General features: G+C 42.5%; 1 pseudogene; it reads right to left on the bottom strand.

Moving 5' to 3' along the window:
* Positions 1-8,451: 8,451 nt before the first annotated feature.
* On the bottom strand, positions 8,452-9,652 carry LOC114096208 (testis-expressed protein 38-like; annotated as a pseudogene).
* Between the last annotated feature and the right edge of the window lie 394 nt (positions 9,653-10,046).

The following is a 10,046-nucleotide window of genomic DNA, read 5'->3' as shown; positions in this document are numbered from 1 at the left end:
AACTGAGGCAGAGTAGGTAAAGTAAAAACAGAAATCTAGACAATAAATTTTAATGAGCTGATTGGGAAAGAGCAGTTTTTAAAAATACTCTAGCACAGATAAAATGTCTTGGGTTAGAGAAAGGAGAACAGACAAAAACAAAAGCAGTAATTCAGAAAGAGGGAACAGTGCTTCTTAGAGACTGGGGTTTAGCACAGATGTATAGCTCTGGTAGCTGGGATACGACAGAAAGATAAAACTTAAACAGGAGCAAGCCACCAGGAATGGAGTATTCAGACCCAGAAAGGTGGCTAGATTCCGCAACCTACAGGATGTGAGAGTAACTGAACAGGGGTCAGTTCACTAACCAATCAAAGTCTCCACCTGGGTGAAGACAAGCTCTCTGTGGGCTCAATGATATGCAGCACAGCCTGACCACCCACCACTCTGGCCTGACAGCTCAGTGGGGTTATTGTATTTTTATTCTGTGAAAGGTAGTGTTTGAAAACAGAAAAGACCAAGATCATGGCGGCGACTCATCTCTGTTAGACAGCTCCCTGCATCTGTATCCCAATAAACTAGGCCCCCGTGACAAATGATGGGTGTTGAATGACACTGACTGTGTGAATAAGTGGTCTTGTAGTTCTGAGGTGGTCATCTGCTCTCCATGATCAGATGTAAGATGGTGAACCTTGTCTTCCCACCTTCAGGGTGCAAGTGCTAATAGGTGCTGAGGACCACCCTTTACCACCAGCATGCTTTTATACAGTCTCCTAGGTAAATTACTCATGTGGTGATTTTACACTGGAGTTTCAAACTTCCATATTTTCTCAAAAGGAAGTTTTACCTAAGAATGTCCAAATGCTCAGCCTCATCTTTTCAGAAATCTTTATACTCTCCCACAGATCCTCTAGGTCACATATGTTGTCTGCCTCCTCCATATACTTTTCACTGATTTTCTTTAACTTTGTATTTTTTTTAATTCAATGTTTTCATTCTATTTTTGCAAACTATCCCCCACCCCTTTTTCCTCCAGGGTTTGTATACAATGCAGGTGACCCAAGCAAATTCAACCTTTGGTACTAAAATGCTTTCCAAAGTAGCACAACTGGAATGTGTGGTGTCTGGAATAACCATTTCTGCCATGTCCACACACTCGCATCAGGAAAAGACCTGCTCATGCCATGCAGCTCCTGACAACTCTGTCAATCTGAAAAAAAGCACTACATTAGGCAAACTTGAGGTGGACAAGATACCTGCAACTTCTGTGTCTACCCTCACCATTCCCAATGCAGAGAAACAAGACTCAGCTCCATACTATTGTGTCTTCTGGGAGGTGCACAGTAGCAGACCATCAGAGCCATCTCAGTCAAAAGCAATCTTTGGTTCTTCATTCATTATTATGAACTGGAGAATGCCAGTTTCCACTAGCAAGCCTTCATACAGTCTCCTAAGTAGTCTTTCATGTGGTGATTTTGCATGAAGATTCCAACTTCTATGTATTATCAAAGAGGAGGCTTCTACATAAGGATGTGCGAATACTCAGCTTCATCTCTTCAGGAAATTGTTTTCTCATACAGACCTTCTAGATCATGAATGTTTATTCATCTGAAGATAACCTCCCCATTCACATTTTAGATATTTAAAATGGACACAATATCTTTATTTATTTATTTTTATGTGGTGTTGAAGACTGATCCCATTGCCTCACACATGCAAGGCAGGTGCTCTACCACTGAGCCACAGATCCAGCCCCCAAAGCTCATTTATCTCTCTCTCTCTCTCTCTCTCTCTCTCTCTCTCTCCCTCCCTCCCTCCCTCCCTCCCTTTCCTTCTCTCTATCTCTCCCTCTCTTTGTGGTGCTGGGGATTGAACACAGAGCATTGTGCATAAGAAGCAAACACTCTACCCCCTGAGCTATGTTCCTAGCCTTTTATACACGTTTTTGTAACTTTGTGCTGATCAACTTGCTTTACCTTAAGTTTCTCTGATCTACTTATCTCCATTGATTAGAAGATGGATATTAAATAACATAGCATTCATTGTCCTAAAGGCTGAATTGTAAAAGGCATGGCCTAATCTTACCACAGCCAAGGGAGACTACAGTGACTAACATATTTTATGCATGCCTTGGAGTGGCGATTTTTTATGTTAAAAAAAACTTATCCTCACTCCTGCTGATCAGCACAAGGAAAAGTCCCTGGTACTCCTTCTGGACTCAAAGTATCATTTCCTGGATAGAAGAAGCCTGTGTATATAAAAGTATTTTGGAAATTTTAAACACCTTATCAAAGTACCACTCTACATTGTATACTATCAGAGAAATGAAAAGCTGTGCTCCATTCCTATACAATGAACCAAAATGCATTCTGCTGTCAAGTATAATTAATAAGAACATTTTTTTAAAGTACAGAATCATGGTTTTACTTTAACAGCTTTCATTCCAATAACATCTCTACTAGCAATTCTCTTCCAATGATAGATAGATTTCTTATTTGACATTGTTTTCTATTGGCCTGGTCTACTCAATTTGAAACTTCCTGATTATCTCAGAGAGAAGGTAATGGTCACTCTTTTATTTCCAAGATGTATAGTAATGGTAAATGTGCTGGGAGAAAAGAGGATGGAATTCCTATCCACTCAGCTCCCATTGACTGCCACGTAATGTGCTACCATGTTCAGAATCTCAGAGGATCATCATAAAATCCTACAAATAAACTTGTACATAGAAGAAAGAACTGGTGCTTAGAGGTGGTTGGTGACCTACTGAAATGGAGTTTATGAGATTTTAATTCTACTCTTAGGCCACTTTGAGTACCTTTAAAGTTTATTAACTTTGTAAGAATATACTGTGGCATTTGAGGGCAAATGTTGGGTGCCCCAGACCTACTGCCTGCCCAGCAGAGACTGATCAGGACAGAATGAACAATAATCAAGAAGCCATGGCCACCTTGGGCACAAAACAGGAAGTTGTTTCTTTCTGAAAATTCTGACCCAGGACCTTTCTCCTTACTGGTGGGAAAAAGGCTAAGAAACCACATACCATCTCTATTCTTGTGAACTTGCCCTAAGAGGAAATGTCACAAAAGATACAGAGGTGTCAAAACCCTTTAGCCTAGACATAGTTCAATGATCAAAATGTGTAACAATGATCATGCTTGAGAAATATATAGTTCCTCTGTTTTTTTTTTTTTTTCCTCCTATACAAGCTATGCCCCTCCTAGCCCTTTCTCTATTAAGGCTAAGCCATAAGATTTTAAGATCCATAGAAGATGATAGATGTAACCAGCAACCCTAGGATCTATGTTGGTTGTTAGAATGTATTTTGTGAAATACTTGCTCAAGTGCTTTGTTCATTTTAACGTTGAAATAACTTTTGCTTATGGATTTTTAGGGTTCCTTTGTATATTCTCTATATAGATTCTGTATTAGTTGATAGCTGATATATTTACAGCCTTAATGATATCTTTTGATAATGAGATGTTTATGATTTTAATCCGGGCTGATTTACCAATTTTCTGTTTTGGTTTAATGCATTGAGTCCTGCAATATAAGAAATCCTTACCTACCCCAATCCAATATCAGAAAAAAAATTTGTTTTTGATTTTGAATATAGATGTAGACTAAATCTAAAAAAAATTGTGTGTGTGTGTGTGTGTGTGTATAGCTTGGATGAAGGACAAGAGTTTATTACTCTCCATGCTCCTGTTATTCCAACACCATTTTAAAAAATACCATCCTGCCCTATGTGATTGCAGAGGTGATATTAGATGTAAATTAAGTAAACATACAGTAATCCCCTTCCTCTTGATTTCCCTGTCTGCTGCAGCCAGGGGCAACCTCTGCAGAAGGGGCTCAGCTCGGGGGCAGGGTAAGGGGACTCGATGTACAGTTTGTTTCATTTTCATAATTACACATAGAGGGTCACTGGCGGGGAAGAGGTGGGAGATGCCCTGGAAAACTGAGGCGCTCTGCCCTTTGGATCCTTCTGTTGGCCCCAGGTCCCTCCAGAGTCTAGTCAGCCCTGGCCCACGTCGCATTGCGCTGGCCTCGGGTCTGCCTGGGACCCCACCTCAGTGGCCTGACCTAGGAGACCAAGGTCCCTGGGACCTCACCCGCCCAGCTGGCGCCTCACCTCAGAGGGCAGTGCTCCCTCAGAAGCTCCAGGAGGCTGTCCTTGACCTACAGGTTACCCAGGCGCGGCAGTCAGAGACGCCAGCTTCCAGAGGCGGCAGGAGCTTGGTGTGGGTCCCTCCAGCCTGGGAGCGCGAGGAGAGCCCTCAGAAAGGCTGGAGAGACACAGCAATGGCTGCTGGAGGGCTCCTTACTGAGAGCTGGAGCAGGCTGTGAGGGGCCCCGCCTGGCAGGAGAGCGTTATCTGCCAATCTCCTCTGCTTTGCATATTCATGAGACTGACTCCGCCTCCTGTTCCTGAAAGCCCGTATGAAACATATGTCAAGAGCTATGTAATGTTTTGAACAACTAATAAAAAAAAAATTAAATTAAAATTAAAATTTAAAAAAGAGAAAAATACATTATTCAAGAGGAAGCATCACCTCGCCCAGGAAGGCCTGGCTGATTATTTATGAGGAAGCCTCGCCCCGCCCAGGAAGGCTGGGCTGATACGTTTGTGGATCCAGTATCCAAATAAATATATAAGCAAAAGACATTTTAGAGTTCTGTTCCTAAAGTCTATAGTTGTGAAATATCTTTTTAGTTTTTAGATAATGAATCAGAATAAGGTGATACAATACATGTCAGAGCTATTCTCTGAGAATGGGTGAACTCTAGAGTCATACTTCCTGGGGCTGCCAGCTTGTGAGCTTTCAAAATTAAGAGAGCTTGTACTTTAGTAGGAGATCTCCACAAAACACCTGCCCAAAGGGAGAAACAATAGTAGTAACCAAATACTAGAGGTTGAAAGGGCCTGGTTATATTGAGAAATGATTAGGGTCTTTTTCTTGAAACAAATTCATCCTAAAACACGAGAAAAAGTCTCAACCATGTTTAGACACAAGCAAGTAAGGAAGCCCTACACCTAAGGAGGTACTGATCACTGCATCTTATTAGATGAAGTGAAAGAAAAATGGAACTTTTATTTTGAGGAGTTAGTCTACAAAAACTCCTACATTGTAAATCAAACCTTTTGTGTTCTAATTCTCACTTCTGTCACTCTATGTCTGACTATCCGGGGGTCAGTCCAGGATTTTTGGGGATCTAGATTTCCTCACCTACAAAATTAGATATTTGGACTAGATGACATTTCTCCTACCTCTAAAATTGTGTGACCTTTTCCTAGACCATATATTCTTTCTTTCTATACTGCTTCTCCACTGGTTCAGCAAATATTTATGGAGCCACTATTTTGTTCCTGTACTGTGACACAATGGGTCACATCTTATATAATTTATAAGAACTGTTCAAAATAGGCAAATCCATAGAGATGAAAGGTAGATTAGTAGTTACTGGGGGCTGGTAGAAGAAGACAGTGAGAGTGATGATTAATGGGACTGGAGTGTCTTTTTGGAGTGATGCTGGGTTTGGGATATTTCCTATGAACAAAATCATAATATGTGGCCTTGGGTATGCTTCTTGTAGTGTAATGTTGTCCTGGTTTGTTTATGTTGTAGCATGTAGCAGTACTTCATTTCTTTTTTGGCTGAGTAATATTCCATTGTATGGACATAGCCCATTTTACTTATCCATTCATGAGTTATTTGATTTGTTCCACATTGGGACTATTAGGAATAATACTGCTGTGAATATTATTGTGCAGGGTTTTGTAGATGAGTTTTCGTCCCCCAATATATGCCTAGGAATGGAATCGCTGGGTCATTGCCACATGCACCCATTCTGCACTCAGGCCTGTGATCCCTTGTCATTCTGCCAGAGAAACTATCATGTCTCCAGACACAGGTCGTTATCTCAACTTCCTTTGTTCTTGTTAAGAAGACCAGCTTAGAAGCCCCAGAAACCAATTACTTACTGTGAATGTGGGATTTATATCTGTATGGGGTCCTCACTTACCCAGCCTAGTCCTTGTGTTGAAGCTATAGTCAAGCATCAACTGCCACATCCTCAGCTCTCTGAGAAAGATTGGGTAGTGATCTGAGTTTGGATTTCATTTGCAATCCTTTAGCTATTCTGTGTGGCAGCTCCTACTTCTTCTTTCTTTAGTTTCCCGAAGCATTGCTTTCTGATTATATATATATTATATATAATATATATATCAGGCATCATAATGTTTACTTAAAGAGTCTCTCCATTATTCAGAGAGGCAACAGGTCCTGTAGAATTCCCAGAGGAATAAAGTGCCTGGCTTCAAGATGCTGCAATGTACCTGGCACCCAAGAATGGGTCTGAGGCAACAAAGCTGAGAAGTGGACACCCTTCCTCTGCTGCTGGCTGTTTTGCATTCTACAGCAGTTTCCTTTCTTTGCATTGCTGCACATAACCCCTCGACCCCCCTGTGCTGGTGCTGCTGGTCACAGTGGAGAATTTTGACTCCTATGGGATCAGTGGCCTGTCAAGTAGTTTTTATTGACAGCTTTTTGATTGCTGTGCATCTCATTGGCTTGCTTACCAACACCAACTAGATTTTGTTTCTATCATATCCAAACCAGAACACATTTGGGTATTCTGAGATTTTACAGAGCATGTAATTTTTGTTACATGAACCTAACCTAACTTGTATTCTCATATGAAGTAATGCAAATCTACTTTTGTTCTAGTGGAGCTATTTTGGTCACATATAAGCAATTTTGTTTCATTTTACGGGGTGAATTCAAGTTTTTTTTTTTTTTTTAAACTCAGTTTGAGCTTCATTTCATATCAGTGATAGCCATTTTAATTTATCTGAATAAAACATTTTTTTTCTCACTGTGTGTTACAAAGCTTCCCCCCACTCCCTTCATTCTTAAGAGAAAGCAAATCTTCTTTGATTTATGTTTATGGCTTCTCTCCTCCTTTGAAAGCAGGGGCTAACTGGTCATTGGCACAAATTAATGTTCTAGAATCTACCTTCATAATTAGAGTCTTGGATGTGAAGAAGTGAAGACTATATGTCAGGGGCTTTAGATCTCTGCAGAGTTGAAGGGGGCAAGGTGAAGAGGGGCCAAGGTGAGGGAGAAGTGAACCTCTGCCCCTGTTCTTCCAGAGAAGATCTGCTTAGTCCTGTTTTGTATTTTGAGATACAATATAAGATCATGTTTACACAAGGAAGAAATGGTTCCACTTAACTTTAAAAAATAAAAATGGCTTAAAATATATTGCTAGAGGTCATATAGATAGGAATCAGGCTTTCTTTGCAGTTGCTGGATCTAAGCCCTTCAGCCCACACGGGCGGGGGGGGGGGGGGGGGGTGAATTGGCTACATGTTTACTAACTTCTGAGAATCACAATCACACACACCACACACCACAAAATAGGCAAAAACAGGCACTTCTCTCAGGGCCATGTACATTTAAAGATTAGATTAAATATGGTAAGTGGTTTTGCTCATTTTTTAGAGTAAATGGGAAAAAATTTGGGGACAGATCAGGTTTTCTTATCTTTAAACTAGGGCAAATATCTCATAATTATCTTTGTATCTCCTTTTTGGACCTTATCCAGAAAGTATAAAAATTATTAATATTCCCATGTAGAAGAATGACAGGGGACTCAACTTTTGTGCAGCCATGGATATCTTAAAATACATGCTTTGGATGTGTTACTCCATATAATATTAGGCGGTTACCACGAGCCCTTCCAGTAAGCAAATCTGCAGGCCAAGCTGATGACACTCTACACACAGTGAAGCATTCATTCACCAAGGATGTTTTAAGAAGATGTGATTAGGGAAGGGATACCATGGGGTGGAAGAGAAGGAACTGTAATGCCAGGCAGATGTACATGGGAGAAGAGGCTCAGAGAAAATAATAACAAAAAAGAAACCTTGGAACCTGTCTCCTCATCAGTAAAAGAAAAATCATAATAACCATTTTGCAGTGTTGTTCTGTTAGAAATAATGTAGAGAAAAACCAGCTAAGAATCGATACATCATAGATATCACCCAGTCAGCAGATAGTGTGGTGTGGTTCACTGACCTCATGATGACTTGCTTGGCCAGTGGCATAGCCACTGCGGACTGCTGTAGCCATGTGCCATTGACAACCGTTACTCTTGTGGCAATTTTACTTCCCATCCTGCAGAAGAGCAGTGCCTTTGGGGACCTAGCCCAGGGTCTTGAACACATTGAATACTTGATGGAGGAAATTGAGTTCATCCACAAGTATTGGCTCAATGTGTCTCTTCAGAGCCAGCCTCCAGTTCCCATTGTATTGGTGAGACTTGTGCCACCATCACACTGGGGAAGGACGTTGCCTTCTTACTGGCAAATGAGACGCAAATGATTCTGATTTTTCAAAAAAACTTTACTATGTAACATCTATATGGGTTATGATCAGGATCACAGGCTTGACTTTGACTCCTTTTTCTAATACCTGGCCCCTGAAGCTCTCACTTTCAGTGACAGTAGGCTTCGACCCTGAAGTAAAAGTCTGTACATTGGGTCAGTTCATCCCTTGGGCCAGTGCGGAAAGGGAATAGAAGTGGACTTGCCTTTCAGGAGCCTTGAGAAAGGGGTAGGAGGCCGAGTGGGACAGCATGTGAGGAAAGTTCAGGGTGCAGGGGGAGGGGCAGAGGGGATCTCTGGAAAGACAATTGGAAAGGGCGATGGGGTCTGTCGCTCTGGCATCCCCTTAGGTGAGGGCTGCTGTGGGACCACCAGAGCAGGTTGGAGGGGAACAGGGTCTTCTGCCTCGGGGCTGCTGCCTCTGAAGGCATGACGCCTGTCTTCATGGGGGTGCAGCTCTGATGGTAGATCCGGAATTTCGAGTTGAATATCAGTATAGGCAACAGCCCGGGGAGGGTCTATTCTGATGGCCGCCGTCATGCCATATCTGCGTCGTTTGTTGACCCAGTAGAGCAGTGGATTATAACTGAAGGTGGCAGCTTTCATCACCTCCACCCACTGCTGGGCACGCTGTCTCCTCCGCAGTTTCTTCCTCCAGTGGAGTAAGAGCATGCAGCCACCAGTTATCACGGTGCAGAGCCCCAACAATCCGAAATACCATGGGACCCATGCTGAGGCAGTAAAAAAAAAAAAAGAAAAGAAAAGAGGCAAGCTGACTGACAGCTCTAACTTGGGACCTGAACTGTTTCTCATTCCTCTCCTGGATTTGGCTCATTCTTCCTCTCATTCCTTCCCACCCTTCTCAAAGACATGCCTAATAATTTCCTGATTCAGTCAAAGCTATATTTGCAGGGCACATAAGAGACCCCATTAGCCTTTTTCAGATAAGGAACACTAGGTGTAGAGTGGCCAGACCTGCCCAGACTCAAGACAGGCCTTCTGGCTCCCAGTCCAGGACCCATGCAGTCATTCAGACCGAGAAGCCTCACTAAGGGCAAGGACCTCAATTGTATCTTTTCTGCTTGGGCAGAACATGGTCTCTGCCTTCGAGGAGTCCTTAGTTTCCTAGAGGAGTCTGTCTCTTAACTAAATAGCATTCCATTCAGGCAGCCACCACCCCATCCATGCAAAGGGTCTTCCCTGAAAGTTTGTCGCTCACACTCAAAAGGTCTGGGTGTACTTATGGCCAGGGAGGCCCAGGTCCTCCTTTCGCGAATCCATAAAATTCACTCTGGTTACCAGGACTATAGCTCTGCAAAGAGTGAACTCACCCACTACTCTGCCCACCAATGGGAGTCCCCAGAAGGTCCCAGTCCCATTGTTCTCTAAAGATGAGATCACCGGGTTCTGAGCCTCAGGAATTCTTGGGCGGGTGCTTGTAGAGTGGTTGGCAGTTGATGGAATAAGGGACTCCATCTTATGACATCTCATGAGCATGTTGTCTTCCATGAAAGACTGGTCCACCATAGAATTGTCTGTTCCCAACTTTGTGTGGTGAACTCACAGGAAGCCCCCAGGAAAGGGTCCTTACTCCCTCAGGAGCTTCTACTTGTGTTTTCAGTTGTTAGGGAGCCATTTTCCAGTGGGGAGTGGGGCAGGGAGGACAGTGTGCATT

This window comes from Marmota flaviventris, chromosome 1, assembly GCF_047511675.1.
Source record: "Marmota flaviventris isolate mMarFla1 chromosome 1, mMarFla1.hap1, whole genome shotgun sequence".
NCBI lineage: Eukaryota > Metazoa > Chordata > Mammalia > Rodentia > Sciuridae > Marmota > Marmota flaviventris.
This window is presented reverse-complemented; position numbering and strand designations above follow the sequence as displayed.